The following is a 19423-nucleotide window of genomic DNA, read 5'->3' as shown; positions in this document are numbered from 1 at the left end:
ATGGGAAAAAAACCTAAGAGCAATGGGAAAACCCAAGGAGCCAAAGGTCTCAGGCTGTGCTGAGGACCATGCCAACCACCACGGAGACGTGTGAGAGTAGCCTGTGCGGGGCTAAGTCAGGCCCAAAATAGAGAATTCTGGGGCTGGGGCCACACTCAAACCCACACAGACATCAGAGACCCACACAGACATCAACCCCTGTCTTCTGAAGCTAGGCCATCGTCTGTTTGCCAGCCAGGACAAGGGCGTAGAGACCTCTCCCCTTTCAACATCTGTGCAGTTACTTGCAAACCACAGGTGTTCACCTCCCGGTTTCCTAATTTCAAGGATGCTGTTGATTGTACGTAGCATCATCAACTGAATAACAGTTTTTGAGGAGGGGGAAAGGCCACTTGAATTGTACACATCGATCCTAAGGTGCATTCCAATTTCGGAAATGTTAAAATGTTTTTGAAAAAAAGACATCTCAGATTTGAAGAAGTGCCTTAAATTTCTGACTCTTCGGGTTCCCTGCGCTGCCTGTATCACAGCCCTATGTGGTGGACAGTCAGGAAATCCTTTCTGACGTCTACCTACGTCTCCTTTTAAGAGTTTAAGGCTGGCCAAAGGGAGGAACAGGGTGGAAAGCAACCCAACCACATATTATTTAGGGAAAAAATCCCACATTCTCAAAGCTGGTCTATGGCCTTATGTTCCCTGGACGTCCACAGAGGTCATTTTTTCTCATCGCCTGATTCCAGACAGCTTTGCACTAAGCCCAAACCTGGTACCTGGGAGCAGATTCAGCTCTATGAGATCGTAACTCCTTCTGTCTGCGAGTCCTCATTTCCAGATTCGTCAACACACTAAGAAGCCAGGAGTTTCCAACTACAGGGTAAGAGGAGGGATAGGAAAAAAACCTGGACTGGGAGTCAGGCATAGGCTCAAATGCCAGTTTTGCTACAGACTAGCTATTGAGATCTTATTTAACCTCCCTGAGTCTCAGTCTGCCCCTCTGTAAAATGGGGGTGAGATCCTCTTTGCAGAGTGGCTGGAAGTACTCAATAAAGTTGACTTAGGTGCCATAAGTAAAAATGTCTGGAATATGCTTAGGAGATGTTAGTTCCCTTCTGTGTTAGCCTGGAGGTGATTAATGGCATTCTCTGCAGCTCAGCATCCTCATTTACAGACCAGTAAATTCTATGCACCAGGCTCAGCTCTAAGCATCTTATGCATTTCAAAGCACTTAATCCTCACCTCACCCCTGTGAAACAGGTCCTATTCCTATCCCCATTTTACAGAAGAAGAAACTGAGAAACAATAGAGGGAAAGGAAGGAGCTGATTTTTAAGATCCCATCTATTATCAAAGTCAAAGAAAGAGTGGGATACTGTACGATGCGAGAACTTTCCATCAAAAAAATCCACCGTTTTTTCCTGAGCTCTGAATTCTTCCATGCATAAGCTTCAGTTATCTGAAAATTCACTCAGGTGGAAAACTCCTAGCCCCTAGATGGCAGCGACAGGAGGCAGTGGCATTGTTCTACACAATTAGTGCACATCGGGGGCTGGTGTTCTGGAACCCCATCTGCTCTGATGGACAAGGCTGCACCAGGAGGCCCCGGAAGCAGAAAGTCCCGAGGGCAGAGCAGCCCCACTCTCTGTTGCTCCTTGAAATCCATCTGGGGCCGAGTGGCAGGAAGCCCCTCTCACTTCCAATTATCAGGCAGCAGAGACTTGACGCACGGCCAGCACCGAAGGCCAGAGTAGGCCTGGCTGTCACCAGCATTGTTTGGCTCCATTTGACGCATATCCACCCTTGGTAATGCTTCCTTGCTCCCAGGCAGACCTCAAAGATACACGTATCTGAAACCAGGTCTGGAGGGGAAGGAGGAGGGCAAATGGAGGGGCAGAAGAAGACCTGGCTCTCTGTGGCTCGGAAAACACTGAGAGATTTTAAACTGACAGAAAACAAAGCTGGCATCAGCTAAAGATCCGGTGACCCAGACACTGCAGCCCTGCATACACACAGCTCAAAACAGTCCAAGGCACACACAGTGCACACGCGTGACCACTGCCAGACCCAGGTGCAAAGTCACCCCCTGGTGCTTGGGCCCCACCCCAAGCAGAGCCACGCGAACAGAAACACATCAGCACCGCCAACACATCCACTGGCAGGGGCACTCTGTATGGCCCCAAGCACAGCTGATTCCAGGAAGCCAGAAGGGAAAAGGAGCCCCTATGTACAGACTGGGGCAGGGGGAGCATGAGCCAGCAGAGATGGGGGGTACAAGAGCAGCCCAGGGCCCCTGAAGCACACCCAGACCTCTGAGCTCCTTTCAAAGTGCCCACCGCAGCCGAGGCAAGCAGCAAATTCCCCTCACACTCGCCTGTCCTATCTGAGCCCCGCCCATCCTTCTAGAACAGCAGGTGAAGGGATAAGGCACAGGGGCAGAAGTTGGGTGGGAGGTGTCAGAAATGGAAGAGCAGGTGCACAAACAACAGGGTGGAGTAGATAGGAGGATATGCAGCCTGAACATTATGGGGTGGAAGCACAGGAAGCTGGAATTTTAGGAATAGAGGTGGTGAGAAGGGACAAAACAGAGCTTAGGGCTTAGGACAACCATATTATCTGAACACATACAAGGAACATGTACTTCAGACAGGTTATCCCATTTAATCCTTCCAACAAGAGATTCAACAAGCAGTAGCCTCTTTTCACATATGAGGCTACTGAACCTTACATATGAGGCTACTGAACCTTACAGCAGAGAAATGTGTTGGCCAAGGTCACACAGCAATGAGTGGTTGAGCTGGGACTCAAACCCAGGACAGCCAGACTGCAAATTCTATACTCCTTGAGGCAAGGCAAGTCACCTGGATGCTTAGAAGACAAGACAGAGTAGCGATGGGGCCAAGGGAGTATGAAGGCATAGGTGATGGGAGGGTCTGATCCAGAGAGGCAGAGGGGATGAGGTATGGCACCCTGCCGGCCGGGACCCCCAGCTCCTAAGAAGCACAGGGAGGGAGGAACTCAGGCTGCTGTGATTCAGTGGCTGGGCCTTCGGGGAGAATTTCCGGAGCCCCAGACAGCTCTGTGCAGTCTAGGAGCCACCTACCCAGTGGAGACACTGAGCCATTACTCACAACTGTTACTCACTTTGCCTCTGCACCCACGTCCCCATCACATCACTTCCTCCCACTCTGTTCCCTTTGGGTGGCCAAGGGGGGCAGGAGATCTTCCCCAGTCCCCTCCCTCACTTCACTGGCTCCAATCCTGCCAAGTGTATCCCCACCTGAGTCACTGGGACAGAGACAGGAGATTCTGGCCAGCCCAACCCTGACAGCTGTTGCCCTCTGCTCTGTTCCGAGAAACCAAGCTGCCTGGAGGAGTGGTCACTGGGCAAAGAACGTTCCAATTCCAGTGCTGGAAGGACCTCCCCAGCATTTCAGTTGGCATCCCAGCAGATGCCTGAAGAGCCAACAGGATCCTACCTCCACACTGGACAGCTCTGCCAAAGGCCCCAAAACTAGGAGCCTCTCTGTTCAGAAAGATTCGTGGACTTGCAGAATTTCAGCACTGCTGAAAAGACAGAACGCCCCTAACTCGAACTTCTCATTTCGCAATTGAGGAAACCAAAGCCCAAAAAGTGGAAGCAATTTGCCTAAAGTCTCACAGTGCCAAGAGGGACTAGCAGGCCACCTGACACCCCTGCCATGGGTCCTTCCGCGGCACTACACAGACCTCTCTCTCTGCCCCAAGTCAGAGCAGGCCCCTGAAGTTGACTCTCTCACACTCCTGTTGCAAAGCAACACTGAAGACAGGAGATCTGAAGGCAAGGTGAGGAGGGGGAGGAAGGAGTTGCAATCAGACAGTGGTTACTGGGGAGGAATCACTTTCCAACAGTGAAGGGGCACTGGACTCCAGGCCACCTACTCAGAGCAATCTGCCCAGGAGGCAGGGAGATGGACTGCAGGCCCTCTGGAGGCTCTGGAGCTCAAGGGCCAGGCCCTCTGGCAGGAGATGATGGGAGGAATTCTTAGGGTCCCAGCTGGGAACTTGGGAGAGTCCTGGCCTCCTCTCCAATCACCTCTCCTCCGCTAGCCTCCACCCCTCACCCTGGCTCGCCCCTGCTCTCCCAGGGCTCCAGCCTGGAATCCAGGCCTGACCACTGCCTCCGCTCCCACGCTTGGCTCAGCTCAGCCGGCCACAGCAGAGGCAGCCACATGTGTGGTGGTGGAAGCAGTTTGTGAGCCACTGAATTCCTTCTAAGCCTCCATAGGAGCCTCATCTATCTCTTGTGCTCTCCCCTCCCACTCTGGGCAGTTGCACTCATCCCAGTCAAGAAACCCCTGCACCAGCCCCATTCTCTCCCACTGCACCAGTAATAGTAATAACAATAACAAAAACAGCAATGACAATCACCAAGGTTTATGCAGAACAGCCTGCGTGCCAGACCCCGTTCTATTTGCTTCCTGCATTTTACAGGTGAGCAAAGGGAAGCACTGGCAGATCAGGTAAGTTGTTCATGGTCACATAGCCTGCAAGAGGTGGGGTCAGGATTCACATGCAGACTATGCGGATGCAGAGTCTGTGAAGTTGACCCCCACATCACGCTGCCTCATGAGAGGTCATTGCTCTAGGAAATAAATACTGCTGAAATTCCCTCTCCTTCATCAACACACAGTCCCTGAACATCTGCGACATGCCAGGCACCTGGCCTTTGAGACACTTAACATCCCATCTAGCTCTGGACAGGCAGCCACTCTCTGCACTCACCAGGCCATGTAGCGCCAGGCTGGGCATGGCTGTCTCCGAGCAAACAGGCTCCTCCACCCTGACCAGGGAACACTGCTGTTCATTCATTCATTCATTCATTCACTCATTCAACAAACAGTGAGGGGCTACTGTGTTCCAGGCCAGATGGTAAAGGAGGCCTCCAAAAGGATCCTCTCGGTGCCTTAGAAATATAAGCTGCCTACAGTCTACCCTCACTCCTGCCTGCTGCAGTTCATCCATCCCAGGGTTGCGTGTGAAGACTTGCCAAGGATGGCTCTCTCCTGGCCTGAAAGATCTCCCAGGAAGGAGATTCCAGGGCGTCCTTGGCCTCCCAATCCAGGAGGGGAGGACGGTATGCTGGAAGGAAGCCCAGAGGGATCAGGGAGATGAAGTGACTTGGGAGAGGATTTTCCAGCCCCAGGGCTGAGGAATTTGAACATAGGATTCCAGGAACCCAGGCCCTGGCTTGAGGCCTGTCCCTAGGACTCCCCTGCCCAGTACAGCCATCACAGTGGCCCAGTTGCCTTTCCTAAATCACAGTCTCATCAAGTCTTCCCTATATTAAAACCCCCGCCGCTCCCTTCTTTAACCTGGCTCAGAATATCCCCCACCCCCGTCTTGGGCCCCAAGCAACACTTTCAGGCTCTCCCCAAAGCCATCCTTTCCCACACATGCCATTTTAAGCCTCCATATACTGTGAGTTTGCTCCATGCCAGGCACCGGGCTGAGAACTTTACAAATAGCATCTCATTTCATACCCACACTAGCACTACAAGGTTGGAAATATGAACCCCATTTTACAGATGCAGACACTAAGGCTCAGACCCATGTAGCAGAGCTGGGAGGGAGACCCACGCTTGTTACTGCTCATTACTTGCATGCCACTGGGCCTCTGCGCATGCCTTCCCCTGTGCCTGAAGAAGTCTTTGCCCCCTTTCCTCCCTGCAAAACTCCTTCCCAAACTTCAAAATCCATCTCAAATGGCACCTCTTCTCCAAAGCTTCCTCCTCTCTGCCAGTTCATGTGAGCTGCCTCCTGCTTGACGTTCCTGATGCATTTTGCAGCAACACTCTGTCTGCTCCCCTAGTCTCCCCACTAGATCGTGTCTCCCGGTCTTTCCTGCCTCATACCCAGCACCTTGACTGGCACAGGGTGGATGCCCTCAAAGGCTTTTAAAGTGAACAATCCAGCGGCCCCATGTGCCCCGCTGGACTCAGCTGCTGCTGCACAGAGTCCACAGTGGGTCCACCGGCACCGCCCCAGACCCAAGAAGCCGACCCCTGGGGCCGGTCCATCTCTGCCACCCCCAAATCACAGCCCAAACCCCAGCCCATATCCCTGGGTGGAGGCTTGTCCCCATGCCAGCCCCCCCTTCCTGGCTTGGCGGCCCCTCTCGCTCAACCAGCTCTGCCATTTCTGGGAGTCTCAGCCGGTGATTAGGGCCCTAATCAGCAGGACTTCCTGCCAGCCACTGCCAGAGGTGGGGGCGGGGCGGGGAGGGAAGCAAGGTCAATTCAAGGTGAAGTTCCACAGCGTTAGGACTGGGGGACGCCCAGCGGAGGCCCCGGGGAGATGGACTCACAGACCCCCCCACCCCTGCAACTCTTCAGCCCTTCATTTACAGGTGAGGGCACTGAGGCCCAGCGAGAGAAGGGACTCAGGCGGGACTCCTCCAGAGGCTAGGGAAAGAGTCAGGCCTAGACTCAGATCTGCTCACTTGAGGAACACTGCTCTCCCACCCAGATGGACCCCAGGGTGAAGCCCCTCTCTTCCGCTTCCCCTGAAGCCCTCTTCCCCACCCCTACCACCTACCCCAGCACGAAGCCCAGCATTGAACCCACAAACTGCTCCCGTACAGGGTGGCTGGAGACCAGCTGATTGCCCAGGTCTGGAGACCAGCGACCTCACCTGGTCAAGGTCAAGGGGCAAAGGTGAGGCCCACCTCTACACGAGCAATGGCCTAGAAATTGGGCAGAGGTGAGCAGGGGCCAAGGAAGGAAAGCAAGATAGGGCCGGGCTGAGCTCAGGAACGCTCCCCAGCTGTCATCATCATCAACCCAAGCCCATTCTTTCTCCAAAAAAAAGCTTAATGCCTTTTGCAGCTGCAACTGGGCGGGCCAGGGGTCCGGAAATGGAGTTCACCCCCGACCCAGAGCAACCCCAGCCTCCCTGGGTGGGAACCGGGTTGGGTGGAGAATATAGCTTGGCAGGCCTTGAGGGCTGACCCCTGCTAATGAGGAATGTCAGTGGCACCGGAAAGCAGGAGACCCCAGAGAAGGCAGAGGCCTGGGATGGAGAGGGACTGTGGCCAGGAGCCCTACCCTTGCACGGCTTCAAAGCTCTCAGCTTATATGCCATGCAGGAAGAGCAGACATGGTTCTCCCCTACGTGCTACCAACAAGGGACTGAACTAAAGTTGCAACAAGAGGAATGCCAGTTCGACTTTGGGGGAACCTAGAGGGCATAAGATACAATAATTTGAAGCAGTTATTTGGGGATCCTACTTTAAAATGTAGATGCCACCTCTATGGGTGTAGCCCATGGTTCAGGGCAGGCTTCCTGGAGGCCAGGCTAGGTCCTTGCTCAGCCTGGGAGTCTCCGATTCTGTGACTCTCATCAAGGCATGGGATGGGATCCAAGAAGGGGAGCTCGGGCTGGTTTATAATAATGCATCTTGTTTACAGTGATGGCAACTTTCTCAGAGTCCTTCGTAAACACAGATCTGCATGGACTCCCTGAACAGACAAGACCTCCGGAGGGCCCCACAGCTCCCTGCCTGCCCTCTAATTGCAGAGAAAGAGAGACAGAATGGGGGCAGAGAAGATTCTGCCCTGAGATCTGATGCTAGGACCTCTTAAGGGAAAATGACACCAGCATCTTCTCCACTCTCTGGTCCCATAATTCTCTTCATCTTAGAGATGGAACAACAAGACAAGAGAGACAGAACTCCATCACCACCACCACCAATAATAACCATAATAACTAACCTTCACTGAGTACCTACTATGTGCCAGACACCGCCCAAAGTGCTTTAAATAAATTAAATCATTTGATCCTCACACCCATACCTTGAAGCAGATGTTATCCCATTTGACAGTGAGGAAACTGAGGAGACCGGCTGATTGCCCAGGTCTGGTAAAGGTCAAGGGGCAAAGGTGAGACCACACAGCTGGTAAACCAGGTCATCATGAGATGAGCCCCAACAGTCTGGCACCAGACTCACATTCTCTGCCTCAAAACAGACCTCTCAGTCCAAGTCTAACAAATCCTCACCAGGCCCCATCAAAACCCTCACCCTTCTGCCCACCATTAGTCAGTCATCTGTGTGTTGAGCAGCACTCTGCCAAGCACAGCAAGGATCACCAGAGAGGCCAGAGGTGCAGGCCTGCCCTCAAGGAACTTGTAATCCATCCAGAAGACAGGTAAGCAAACGGGAAATTGCAAGGATCACAGAACACTGTTGGGTCTCTCTGAGGGAGAAGATGAAGGTCGAGGAAGGTCCCTGGGGGAAATGGACCCATGTCTGGGACCCCATAGTGGCCAAAGGGCCAGAATTCCCCCCAGCCACTCCTGTGAGCCCTCACCCCCATCAGCTCCCCAGGCCGCCACCCTGCTGGTCCAGTCCCTCCTGTCTCCCACTTCCAGGGCTGAACTACAGGCTTCCAGCCCTAAAAAGGCAGGGACTGCACAGCCCAGACTAGCCCTGGAGGAGGTAGCGCCAAGGACTGGCTCGGGCCCACCCACCACCCCTCCCACATGGGCTCCAGCTCCACAGAGACAAGCCTCTCCCCTTGAGGGAAGGCAAGGTGAGGCGAGTAGGAAGATGGCCAAGTTCACCAACCTGGGTAGAGGCTGCATTGGAGCTCTCTAGTGTCCAGCAACCTCCCGGATGGGAAAGCGCTCCAGACCATTGGAGGGAAGGAAAGAGGGACGGGCCGGTGTGACCTTGCATAATGGAAGTGGCACCAAGGGATGTGGGCACAGCCTGCCAAGCTGCCACCCTGCCATCCCTACCCCCTTGTCCCAGCTCACTTATGCCCACACTTCTGCATGCCTAATAGCCCTAGAAAGCTAAGAGCCATCTGGCCAGGGAGCTACTGAGCCAGGGGCCATTGGCGGATAGTAATGGGGACAAAGTCTAGGCCAGTCCTCCCAAATCCCAGTCTCCAGAAACCACCCTCTCCCTCTACCCACTTCTGATTTGCTTATTTGGAGGCTGGTAACTGGGAGGGCTTTCCTGCCTATCTCCTCTGCCCTCCACCTCCAAACATATCCCTCAACTGGGGCCTCAGTTTCCTGGGGTCAAAGCGGCTTTTGGCTTCAGAACTAAGCCAAGAAACCAGAAGCACTGGCAGCCGAGAGCCTTTGCCTGTCACCCTCGCTCCCACCCTGGTGGCCCAGGCTCATGGCACACTCCGGTCTCCCGATCCTTCCCTGCATGCCCCTCCTACCATCACTGAGTCTCTTTCAAACCCCAGGAAAGAATGTCATCATTTAGCAGCCTCAGGTAGTCCCTGACTGGAGAAGAGGGACTGAAGTTAGACATCAGAAAGGACCTCCCTCTCAGATGAAACCAAGACTGTGAGGGGGCTCCCCGGGTCGGAGGCGGTGGTTGAGTTGGGTGATCTCAGTCTCCAATGGTGTCACCCTCTTGTCAGAGAAAAGGGGGCACAGGCATCCACAGAGGGGCTGTGGAGGAGGCTGGCTGGTGTAGGAAGGATGGAGTCCAGGGTGGGTTTCAAGCCCACCTGGAACCACTCATGGTCACTTCCATCATGGGAAGCCCAAACCTGTTTGGTCTGGAGAAAGTTTTGGCCCCAGCCCCCTCTGGTTCTCCTTTCACTGCCCACCTCAGGAAAAGCATGTTTGGAAAGGCCTGTGAGAGGTACTGCTCCTCCCCCACTCGCCCTCCTGAGAGGCCCTCAAGAGCAACTGCCTTGCCTTGCACCCCTCACCCCATGCCAGTTACGCAAGCCCACTTGACGCTGCCCGGAAAACCCTGCATTATTTACAAACGTGGAAACTGAGGCTCAAATGAGACCCACGCCTGAGTTTTTCTGCATCTCAGATCTTGGCACTGCCCTTGGTCTGCCATCTCCAGGCTGGATAAGGAGGCCTGTTTTGGGGAGGCCAAACTGAGCAGGGGTTCAAGGTGCCCAACATCCCAGCACCCAACCCCGGTCCTTGCACACTGGCCCCAGAGCCCCGCAACAGGGAACATGAGTTCTAACTGCAGGGGTTGGGGGTGAAGTCTGTGGTGCTTGCTGTCCCCTCGACTCCACACTGTCACGCAGCCCACCACAGGCAAGGGGCAGAGTGGGCCAGGAGGAATAGGAAGAACCTCAGAACCTTTGCAGGAAGCAGCTGGGGGCGGACCTGGTAGGCAGTTGAGCCACGGGTGTGAGGGAGAGGCACAGTGCCAGGGCAGAGCGTCAGGCTCTTGGTTCCTTACACACTGGCAGGAAGGAGGGGCCCCTGCGAGTGGTCTGTGCCCACGCCCTAGGCCAGAGGACACAGCTTCCTGATCCCCCATTCTGGTGTCAGAATTCCCCGACTCCAAGTATCCCAGGCCCTCAGCATCCCAAGAGACCATCCAGGTCATCGCCTCTAACCACATCCCAGCCCAGGAATCCTTCCAAGCCGTGGTCCAGCCTCTGTCTAAACTCCCCCCAGGACAAGATGTGCTCCACCTTACAAGGCAACCCATCCTCCTGCTGACCCACCAAGGTCCTTAGGAAGCTCTTCGTTCACATGAGCCGAGATTCCACCTCTGAGGCTCCTCTTCCTCAGACTAAACAAAAGTCCTTTCTGGCCCCCCTTGACTCCTGCTCCTATCTGGGTAGAAACAGGAGTTTGAGTGTCCCCAGACTCCAAGGCTTCGGCCACAGTCCATCAGAGGCCAGAAGATGGTCCACAAAACAATAACATCTTCTCTGAACCCATAAGTACCCCACCCCAGCCCCACTCCACCTGGCCACCAGGTTCTCTGTGCTTATACTTCCTGGACACCACCACCTCCCTGGGAAATTCTTCACTGGGGCTTTGCGGGAAGTGAAGTGTGAAGAAGCATGGGATGAAGGATGGGAAAGCAGAGCCAGAAGGGCTCATGGCCAGGCGCCTGGAAGAAGAGGGTCCCAGGTTGCCTCCTCCACCGCCAAGAACCCTCAGCTCCTGGTTACAGTGCTGGCTCCCAGCCCTGGTGGTCAGCCGGACTGGCTGAGACCCACCCCAGCCTGGTCCAGCCCACTCCTCTCCAACTCCCTGCCCTCCATGAGCAGCAAAGTCCAAGCCACCCCCAGGCTGGGTCTCTAGCGCTGATCCCATGTGGGGCTCTCCCACCCACCTCTCCATCTCAATCCACATCCTCCCTCACTCTCGCCCACAACCCTGGGCCAGAGGTGTCAGGCAGGGGGTGCCCCAGTTGTAGCAAGGGCTGAGGTCCAGGGAGACCTGGAGTGGGAGAGACAGAGTGGCCATCAGCTGGCAGGGGCAGGTGCAACTTGAAGTCACATCTGAGCCACCATGGTCTCCACCCACCCCGGGCAGCTTTAGGAGGGGAAGAGAGGGTGCTCCCCCTACACCTTCCCCACTGCTGCCACATCGAAGAGGTGGCTAGTACTTCCAGAAGAGAAGCCCCTGTCTCCAAAGATCCTGGCACCCCAGTTTCCAGGTCCTCCACCTATTCTCACCCCACAACCGCCTGCCTGCCTGCCCTCCTCCTCCAGCTCCTCCCCACCCAGCACCTATCCTGTCCCCTAACCCCATCCCCTCCCCTGCAGGGATCCTAGCCTGGGAGCACAGCAGGCTTCTCCGGGTTCCCCCCGCCCATCGCCCCCACCCAGTTTCCTCTTCTAGAACAGTGGCCAGCCTAAAACATCTGGGCAGGCAGTCCTGGCCCAAGTCCTGGATTGGGGGTTGGGGGACAGATACTGAGGTCAGCTCTGTATAGATTCTCCAGCCTGGGAACGGGTGGCAAGCAGGGCATCAGAGTCAGAGGAGGGGAGGGCTGGAGGGAGAAGGAGGAGAAGGGGAAGGCAGCTGCCCCTGTCTGTTCATTAACCACCTGGATTAGCCATTTCTACCCAGAGGGATGAGGAAGGAGTAAGGGCTAGTGGTTGGAGAGGACAGAGGGGGCACTCCTGCCAGACTGTGCCCATGGGCAAGGGAGCAGGGCCCACACTGAGGAGTGGAGATGGGAAAAGTGCTTTGACCCCTAACCTTGCCAGGCCTGCCAGCCCCTCCCTGCAACCAAGGTCAGACCTCAGGGAGCTAAGTGAGCCCCTAGGAGAAGAAAGGTGCCCTCAGAGCAGCTCAAGTGGGTGACAAGGAAAGAGATGAAGAAGAAAAAATACTCATGCCCCCGCAATGGGCAGGCAAGTAGCAGAAGAGAGCCCCAAGCTTCTCCCTCCCTTGGTCCCTGTGTCCCTCCCTACTTCCCCAGCTGGCCTCAGTCCCAAGCAGCCACTGACACCAGCAACTTCCCCAGCAAACAAAACTCCTTCTGACTGGTCGCTCTCTCAGAGCAGGGACAAGCCGCACCCCAGACATCCCTGCCAGAACCACAGAAACATCTGAAGACAGGGGACTGACAAGGTTGGCCTCTGAACAGCTTGTCTAACCCAGAGACACGGGACCAGGCAGGCTGACCTCACCTTCTCCTAATCTGATCTGTGATCTTGACAGCATCAGTATCAACAGCCCAGCAGCCCTGGCCCACATCATTTCCCTCTACACACAAATCCACACGCACACTCACACACACGTCCACCATCACACACGCATACTCATTCACTCACCTTTCCTGCAGAGGAGCCACTAAGTGAGGTGGGTGTCTGAGCCAAGGGACTCCCAGGACAGGGGCGGTGGCCAGTGGCGGAGGCAGCAGCTGTGGCTGGCAATAAGCTGGTTTCCCAGAAGGCAGCGAGTGAGCCTGTGTCCAGGCAGGGAGCAGGGTGCAAGGAGCAGAGCTGGTCCCAGGGCCACTGCTGGGAGCAACTGAGCAGAGGGCTCTGCTAGTCGGGTTCCCTCCCAGGCCAGCCCAGGGGGCGGGCCAACAGTGCACCGCCTCCTTCCCAGAGTCAGCCAGCAGTGGGCCCCCTCCACCAGCCATGGCCTCCTTTAACCCCTGCAGTGCTCTGCTGGCTGCACTCTAGCCGGCTCTGGCCAGGCCCTGGCAGGTCACAGACACCTAGGGCAGGAGATCACCAGGGAATGTGGCTGCTCCTCCTTCAGCCACTGGCCCAGCAGCCTCCCTGGGGACAGGAGGGGCAGGGCCAGAAGGCTTGGGGGACAGGGGTGGGGACGTGGGCATTGAGGGATCAAGACTCCATAGAAAAGACACAGGTGCAGAGAAATGGCCAAAGGGCCGCTGGGTGGAGAAGAATGTTTGCTGAGATGGTGATGATGATAATAATCATAATATAGCAACTCAGCTTTTCTACAGCACTCTGCTCTATGCTGTTTCCAACTCATTTTGTGACTGGAGGCCAGGAATCTCACTTCTGAACCTGCTTTTTTTTTTTTTAGCTGTCAAATGTGAGATAGTAATCTCTGCTGTTTTCTCTGGGCTGAGTTAGGACATTTGTGACTGTACATTCAAAAGTCATTTAAGCTGAGCTCCAGTGAAGGAAATACATGCTTCAACTCTCTTTGAAATGGACCAAAAAATAAGATGGATTGACGGAAATGTGATAAAGCAAATATATTAAAGTGTTCATTGTAGAATCCAGGGAGTTTACCATATAATCGTTTCAACTTTTGTACATGCATGAAGTTTTCCATAATAAAAATAATGGGGGAAAGTGATGTGAAAAGTCTAGAGCACCATATGAATGATAAAAGTGAAGAAGCGGATAGGATTGTTTAGAAAGGAAGGAGAAAAGTTATTTGCTCCACACCTATCAGACGCTGGGCACTAACGACCATTAACTCTCACTTAGTCTTCTAATCACCCGGTTATGACAGCTGAAGATCGTGACCTCGGAGCCCAGAGGTGACTTGTGGAAGTCCAAGCAGGACGGTGTGGAGGACCTCACACCTGAACCTGGCTGGCTCCAGAGCCGAGCTCAACACCACTCAGACATCCAGAGGTTGAAAGACCCTTCCTTCTCTTCCCCAGCTGGGCCAGTGGCCTGCATCTCTGAGCCTCAGTTTCCCCTGCAACATAAAGGTCTTTAAGAACTTTTCCAGTCCTAACACACACTAATTTTATTAATTCAGCCAAACCCTTCCCCAAGCTTCCGTTTTCCCCAGAAGTACAACGACAGGGGAGTCCCTGAGAGGGGATAAGATTTTGGAGCATGTGGGGCCAGAGCCACAGGGAGATGGCCAGCACTTTGGAGGGCTGGCTCGCCCCCAATCAGGGACAATGAAACCCTTGGGGATGGGGGAGAGAAGGACACCTTCTCGGGACCTTATACAGGGAGGGCAGAGATAGAGGCATCGCTCCCCTCATCATCTGCCTCCAGAGCAAGATTTCATCCTCTCCTAACTGGAAAGAGGGTCTGGGTTCTGAGTCCCAAATTCCAGCATCCAGAACCCACCAGCCTCAACAGCAACCTCAATCTGTGAGAGTGTGGATGCTGTCCACAAATGGCAAGGATGGTGAAAGCAGAGGGACTATGGGGACAATTGGCCTAGTCCTCACTAGCCGTCGGCCCAGCCTCAAACCAAGTCTCCCACTCACTGGCCCTACCCGCCACCCCCACTGCAGACTAAGGGCCCCTCTGGGGCTTGGGTCAGCTCTGCTTAGGTGAGGGAAGTTACAGGATCCTGGGTCTGTTTCAGCTCTCTAGAGGTGGATGTGGGGAGTGTGTTATAAAATTAGAACTCCTCCCACTAGCAGGTACCTAGAACAGCAGAATGCTCCATCTTCCCCTTCTCTTCCTTCCAACCCACATCCATATTATCCCAACTGACATCAAAGGGTCCCAGCTCCCCACTGTCTGCCACTTCCAGTCCGAGCTCTGCAGTAGAACATCCCGGCCTTTCCAACCTTCTCTCCCTCCATCCCCCAACCTTGATGGTCAGGCCTTTCTCATACACCATTCTCTCTCCTCCCTGTCAGCATTCAGGGCTCAATTCAGAAGCCATCCTCCCTGGATCCTTCTCCAGACTCACCACTTGGCAGGCACTGTCCCCTCCTCTGAACACCTGGGACTTCTGTGGCTCACTAACACCCTGACATGCAGTGGGTCAGATGCACTTCTATGGCTCCCATTTTTGAAATGATGAGGGATTCATTCATTCTTTCCCTACCCCTTTCCTCATTTGTCCAGTACCCAGCACAAGGTTGACACATAGATTCTCAGTAAGTGTGGAAGGAATAAATGAATGATGAAGAGATGGATGGATGGATATTCAGTTCATGATTGAATCAAAGGACATTTTAAAATGCTTAATACAGCACTAAGCTGTACCAAAGATAATCCTATGAAGACTTTTATATTTGAAGCTATATAATCGCAGGCAGAAACACGGGCTTTGCTAGGACCCAGGACATCCCAGACACATCCCACAAAGGTCTGTGGCAGATTGGGGGGGGCAGGGGAGCGGGGTTGCTGGAAGACCCCTCCTCCAGCCACTCTCAGGAGACTTTGTCCATCCCCTACCCCATCATCACCCTTCTTTACAGCCTGCCTGCTCCAGCACCCGGGTATAGAACTATAAACCCAGCAAGTCCCTTGAAACCTTAAGAAAGGAAGTCGACAAGCTAGAGGATTTCACAGAAAAAGAGCAGCCTTCCTCCTTAATTCTAAGAGCTGCCCATAGCCCATCATCTATCCTCAGCTCTCCCCAGTGTCAGTTCCACCATCTCAGTCTCTCTCTCTCTCTCACTCTCTCTCTCTCACACACACACACACAGACGCACATACTCTCTCTCTCTCTCTCACACACACACACACACACACACACACACACACACAGTGAGAACTGCTTTCTGAACAAGCCTGCTCAGCCCCCTGGCTCCCTCCTCCCAATTCTTCCTTCCAAGCCCCTGAGGACCAGGGTTCCCAGTGTCTCCACCTCCCATCCCCAGCCTCCTCTCCACCTCCTTAAGCCAACGCATGCCCCTCTCCTTGTCCCTACATCCCCCCTCCCACCCGAATGCAGGATTGCACATCTGGTTCCAGTTGTGGTTGGTCCCTTCAGGGGTAGGCCTGGGGGTTTCTCATAAACCTGAATAATACCAGCCTTGGAGCCCGATGGAACTGGGGTAAGGGAGGGCAGGAGGCTGAAGGGGTGGGGGGGGGAGAAAAGACAACAACAAGAGGTGAGGAGATGCAGAACTGAGAAAGGAGATGGCAGTGCCTGGCATCGAGCAGGCGCCCAGTGGATGCCTGTGAGCTGCAGACAGAGGCTGCAGAAACAGATGGCAGGAGAGCCAGGAGCAGAGAGAATGGGACAAAGAGGGTATCAGAAACGGAGACCCAGAAGGAGGAAAGAGATGGAGCTGGGGGTGGTGGGACAGAGCCTGGAGCAACAGAGAGGCCATTGAGGAGAGCAGGGAGCAATGAATTGTGTGTGTTGGGGCCAGGTGCTGAGTTAGGCACTTCCACTGGAAGAGAAGGGACGCAACAGAAAGGGGACAAAGGACACAGAGAAGCAGAGAAGAAAGGAGAGGAGAAAGTCAAGAGAAAGATGGGGCAAGGTCCAAGCTTCATGAATCCAGTTTTCCCTGGCCTCTCAGCCCCAGCCCCACCCAGGGCCCCTCAGTGGCAGGGACAGGAAGGGGAGTTCAACCCAGAGATGCCTTCATTTGTTTCTTCATTTCACTTTAATCAACATTTAAGCTCCTGCCCTGCACAAAGCTTTTCCCCTGTGCACTCCACACAGATGCCCATGAAAATGTGGGAGTGGCTATGATTCTCACCTCAGTCTTAAAGATGGGCTCAGAGCAGTGAGGTTAAGCAAAAGCACAAAGTGGCTAATGAAAGAGACAGAATTTGAATCTAGCTCTTCCAACTCAAGACCATGTCACCATATGACACAACTAGGAATTCCAGGTCCCAGCACCACCTCCGGAGGGCACCATATCACCCGACTCCCACGCTCAAGGGGCCAGACTCTCAGGTTCTTACAGCACTAAGGAGTTCCTCTGAGCTGGGCTAAAAGCTGACAAGATTCCCAGCAGGGAGGGGTCCGTTCCCCAAATCGTCCTGTGATGGGTAGGAAGTGTTAGTCTCTAGGGCAATTACTGGAGTCACCTCCTCTAGCACCCTGGGCCCTCACTCTCTTCTTCCCCCTCCATCACAAAGAAGGCAGGGCCACATGCCCAGGTCCCAAGGGGAGAGGCCACTGGGGCACAGCTCTGCTTTCTTCCCAAGATGTCCTGGGGCAGAGGCTATTCTGGGCCTCTGAATCCTGCTAGGCCCAACACACCCCGCAGGGAGCCAGGCCCTGGGGGCCACTCTAGGCATTCAATGTCTGTGCATTTGAACTGCACCTTCCCTCTTCTGACCATGCTGTCTCCCCTACAGCTAGGGATGAGTTTGGACTGTCTCCCAGGGTGCTTCTATCTCAGGATCACCCCCTATTGGGCCCCCCTCACTAGGGCTCACTCCAAAGATGACCCGAGAAGCCACATTCACGCTGCTGTCCTGAAGCCTCCCGTCCTTGCCTTTCCTTCCTAATGTCAGGTCTTCTTCTATGTATCATCCTTAAAACTCAGGCCAGAAGGAGGCAGGAGTAGGGGCACTCCCTGCTCACCACTGTGTTCTCTATGACATCTCATTGGCATGCATTTGCATTTGCATCCTCTCTCAAAGTGCAGAAATGTGCACAGCACCAGGCCCTTCGCTGCACACCCCCACCTCAGGAAGGAGAAGTGCTGGGCTTTCCACATTCCAGCTTCCTACTCAGATTTGTACCATAGTCTCGGGGCAGAGGATGGAAAGGGAAGGAAAGTCAGAGGAAAACGGCCCTCCAACAGCTTATCCCCAAGGCACACACTGGCAACCCCTCCCTCCTCTCACCCTGCCTGTTTCTAGCCAGAAGAGCACTTGGGTCCAGCACCAAGAGCCTCAGACTGGGAGTCAAGGCCTCAGTTTCCAGCCCATCTCAGCCTCCAACACCCTTGAAGACCAGAGGAAAGTCTCAGTCCCTCTTGGCTTCAATCTCCGCATCTGATGGCCTTAAGGTCTCTTGCAGATGCCCAGTAACATGTTTCTAGGCAGGTGTTGGTCCTTGGCAGAAAGTACTGCACACAAACCCCCTGTCTCCCCTGAGAAGCACAATTTTAAAGCAGGAAGGACCCTGGGGCTCTAGCTGCCTCCAGGGCGGGGTTTCCCTTGGGTCTATCCCTGCAAAGACCATTGGTATCAGCCTGGATGCCTTCAGGGAGCCCTTGTTCCCGTAGCATCACACCTACCATCCCAAACCCATTATTTTGAGGCTTCCAGACCAGATAACTGGGGAATCCCCAGACCTAGACTATCTGTATCTCAGGAAAGTGTTGGCAGGATCCCTGATGAAATTCCTGGAGACAAGAGAGAAAGCTGAGTAGATTCCTAGCCAGCAAGCAAACGGTGTTGATGAACAGATCAATGTCAACCTCCTGACTTGCCAAAGGGCTATGTCCTCTGCCCTGGCTTGTTCAACATACTTATCTGTAACTTAGGTTACAACTTAGAAGGGAGGCTTACCAAGCACACCAAGGAAAAACAAAACAAAAAAAAAGCACAAGGAAAAGCTAAGATGCTGAAGTGAACTGAAATGCAAAGCTGACTTTATAAATGAGCCGGAATTAGCAAGGGAACATTTTATTTTTCTTGGGGTAATGTCCAAAACAAGGGTTCTGAAGTCATAAAAAACCTGAACCAATAATAGCTCATACAGGAAAAGGTCTAAAATTTATTGAAAACAGAAATTCAGTTTAGCTAACAGTAGGATACGCTTGCCCCCAAAAGGCACAGGCACTTTTGACTGTATTCATGGAGGTATAGCATCTAGACCAAAGGAGATAAGAATTCTACTCTACTCCACCAGACACCACCAGAAATGTCAGTTTCTTTTCTGTACCCTATAAGCCAAAGAGCATCCAGAGGAGGACAGCAATAGACACTCAGTAAATATTTGTTGAATAAAAACCACAAAGAAAGGTTAAAGAAACCTAGTCCAATTTTTGTTTCAGATAGTAAAGAACACAGCAAGCACCATCAACTCCTTGAAAAAATTGTCTTGGGAAAGTGAACCATGGCAAGGGCCACTGCCCAAGTGCACCTCCGCTGTCTCTCTGCCCCTTCATCTGGGAGCTCCTTGAAGCCTAAGGCCATTTCCATTCATCTTTGAATGGCCAAGAGGCAGAAACTACCAGGAGCAGCTGCTAGGAATAGGATAACATCCTGACAAGGCCAGGCCTGTGGGCCCCGGTCAGTGGGGAGCGTGCTGGCCACACCCCGAGAGCTGACCTTTAGCCAAGCTGGCTGCTGGGCTTGGGGAGGTGAGGAGGCCTGGCTGGTGGCAGAACACTTGGCTCACACGTGCTGTCCCAGGCAGGCCCTGGTGCTGGCCAGCTGGCTTCCCACTCTCTAGGCCTCCCCTCCTGCCACCATCTAGTAGCCCTATGGGGACCCACCCCAGCTGGGCATCCTCGCCCAAAGCCCAGAGCTGTCCACTGGCCCAGGTCCAAGTTTGGTTCCTCTCTTTCCTCTTCTCTTCCTTCTTCT

General features: G+C 53.9%; 1 protein-coding gene across 1 annotated transcript in view; it reads right to left on the bottom strand.

The window, feature by feature from the left end:
* Positions 1-12812, bottom strand: part of TNS1 (tensin 1) — a 145229-nt gene extending 132417 nt beyond the window's left edge. Inside the window, exon 1 of the mRNA XM_011932292.1 lies at positions 12554-12812. The gene's annotated coding sequence lies outside the window, so the exon portion shown is untranslated. The remainder of the gene's footprint in view (positions 1-12553) is intronic.
* Between the last annotated feature and the right edge of the window lie 6611 nt (positions 12813-19423).

This window comes from Colobus angolensis, unplaced genomic scaffold (assembly GCF_000951035.1).
Source record: "Colobus angolensis palliatus isolate OR3802 unplaced genomic scaffold, Cang.pa_1.0 Scaffold95, whole genome shotgun sequence".
Taxonomy (NCBI): Eukaryota; Metazoa; Chordata; class Mammalia; order Primates; family Cercopithecidae; genus Colobus; species Colobus angolensis.
The sequence above is the reverse complement of the archived record's forward strand: the minus strand, read 5'-3'. Positions and strand labels throughout refer to the sequence as shown.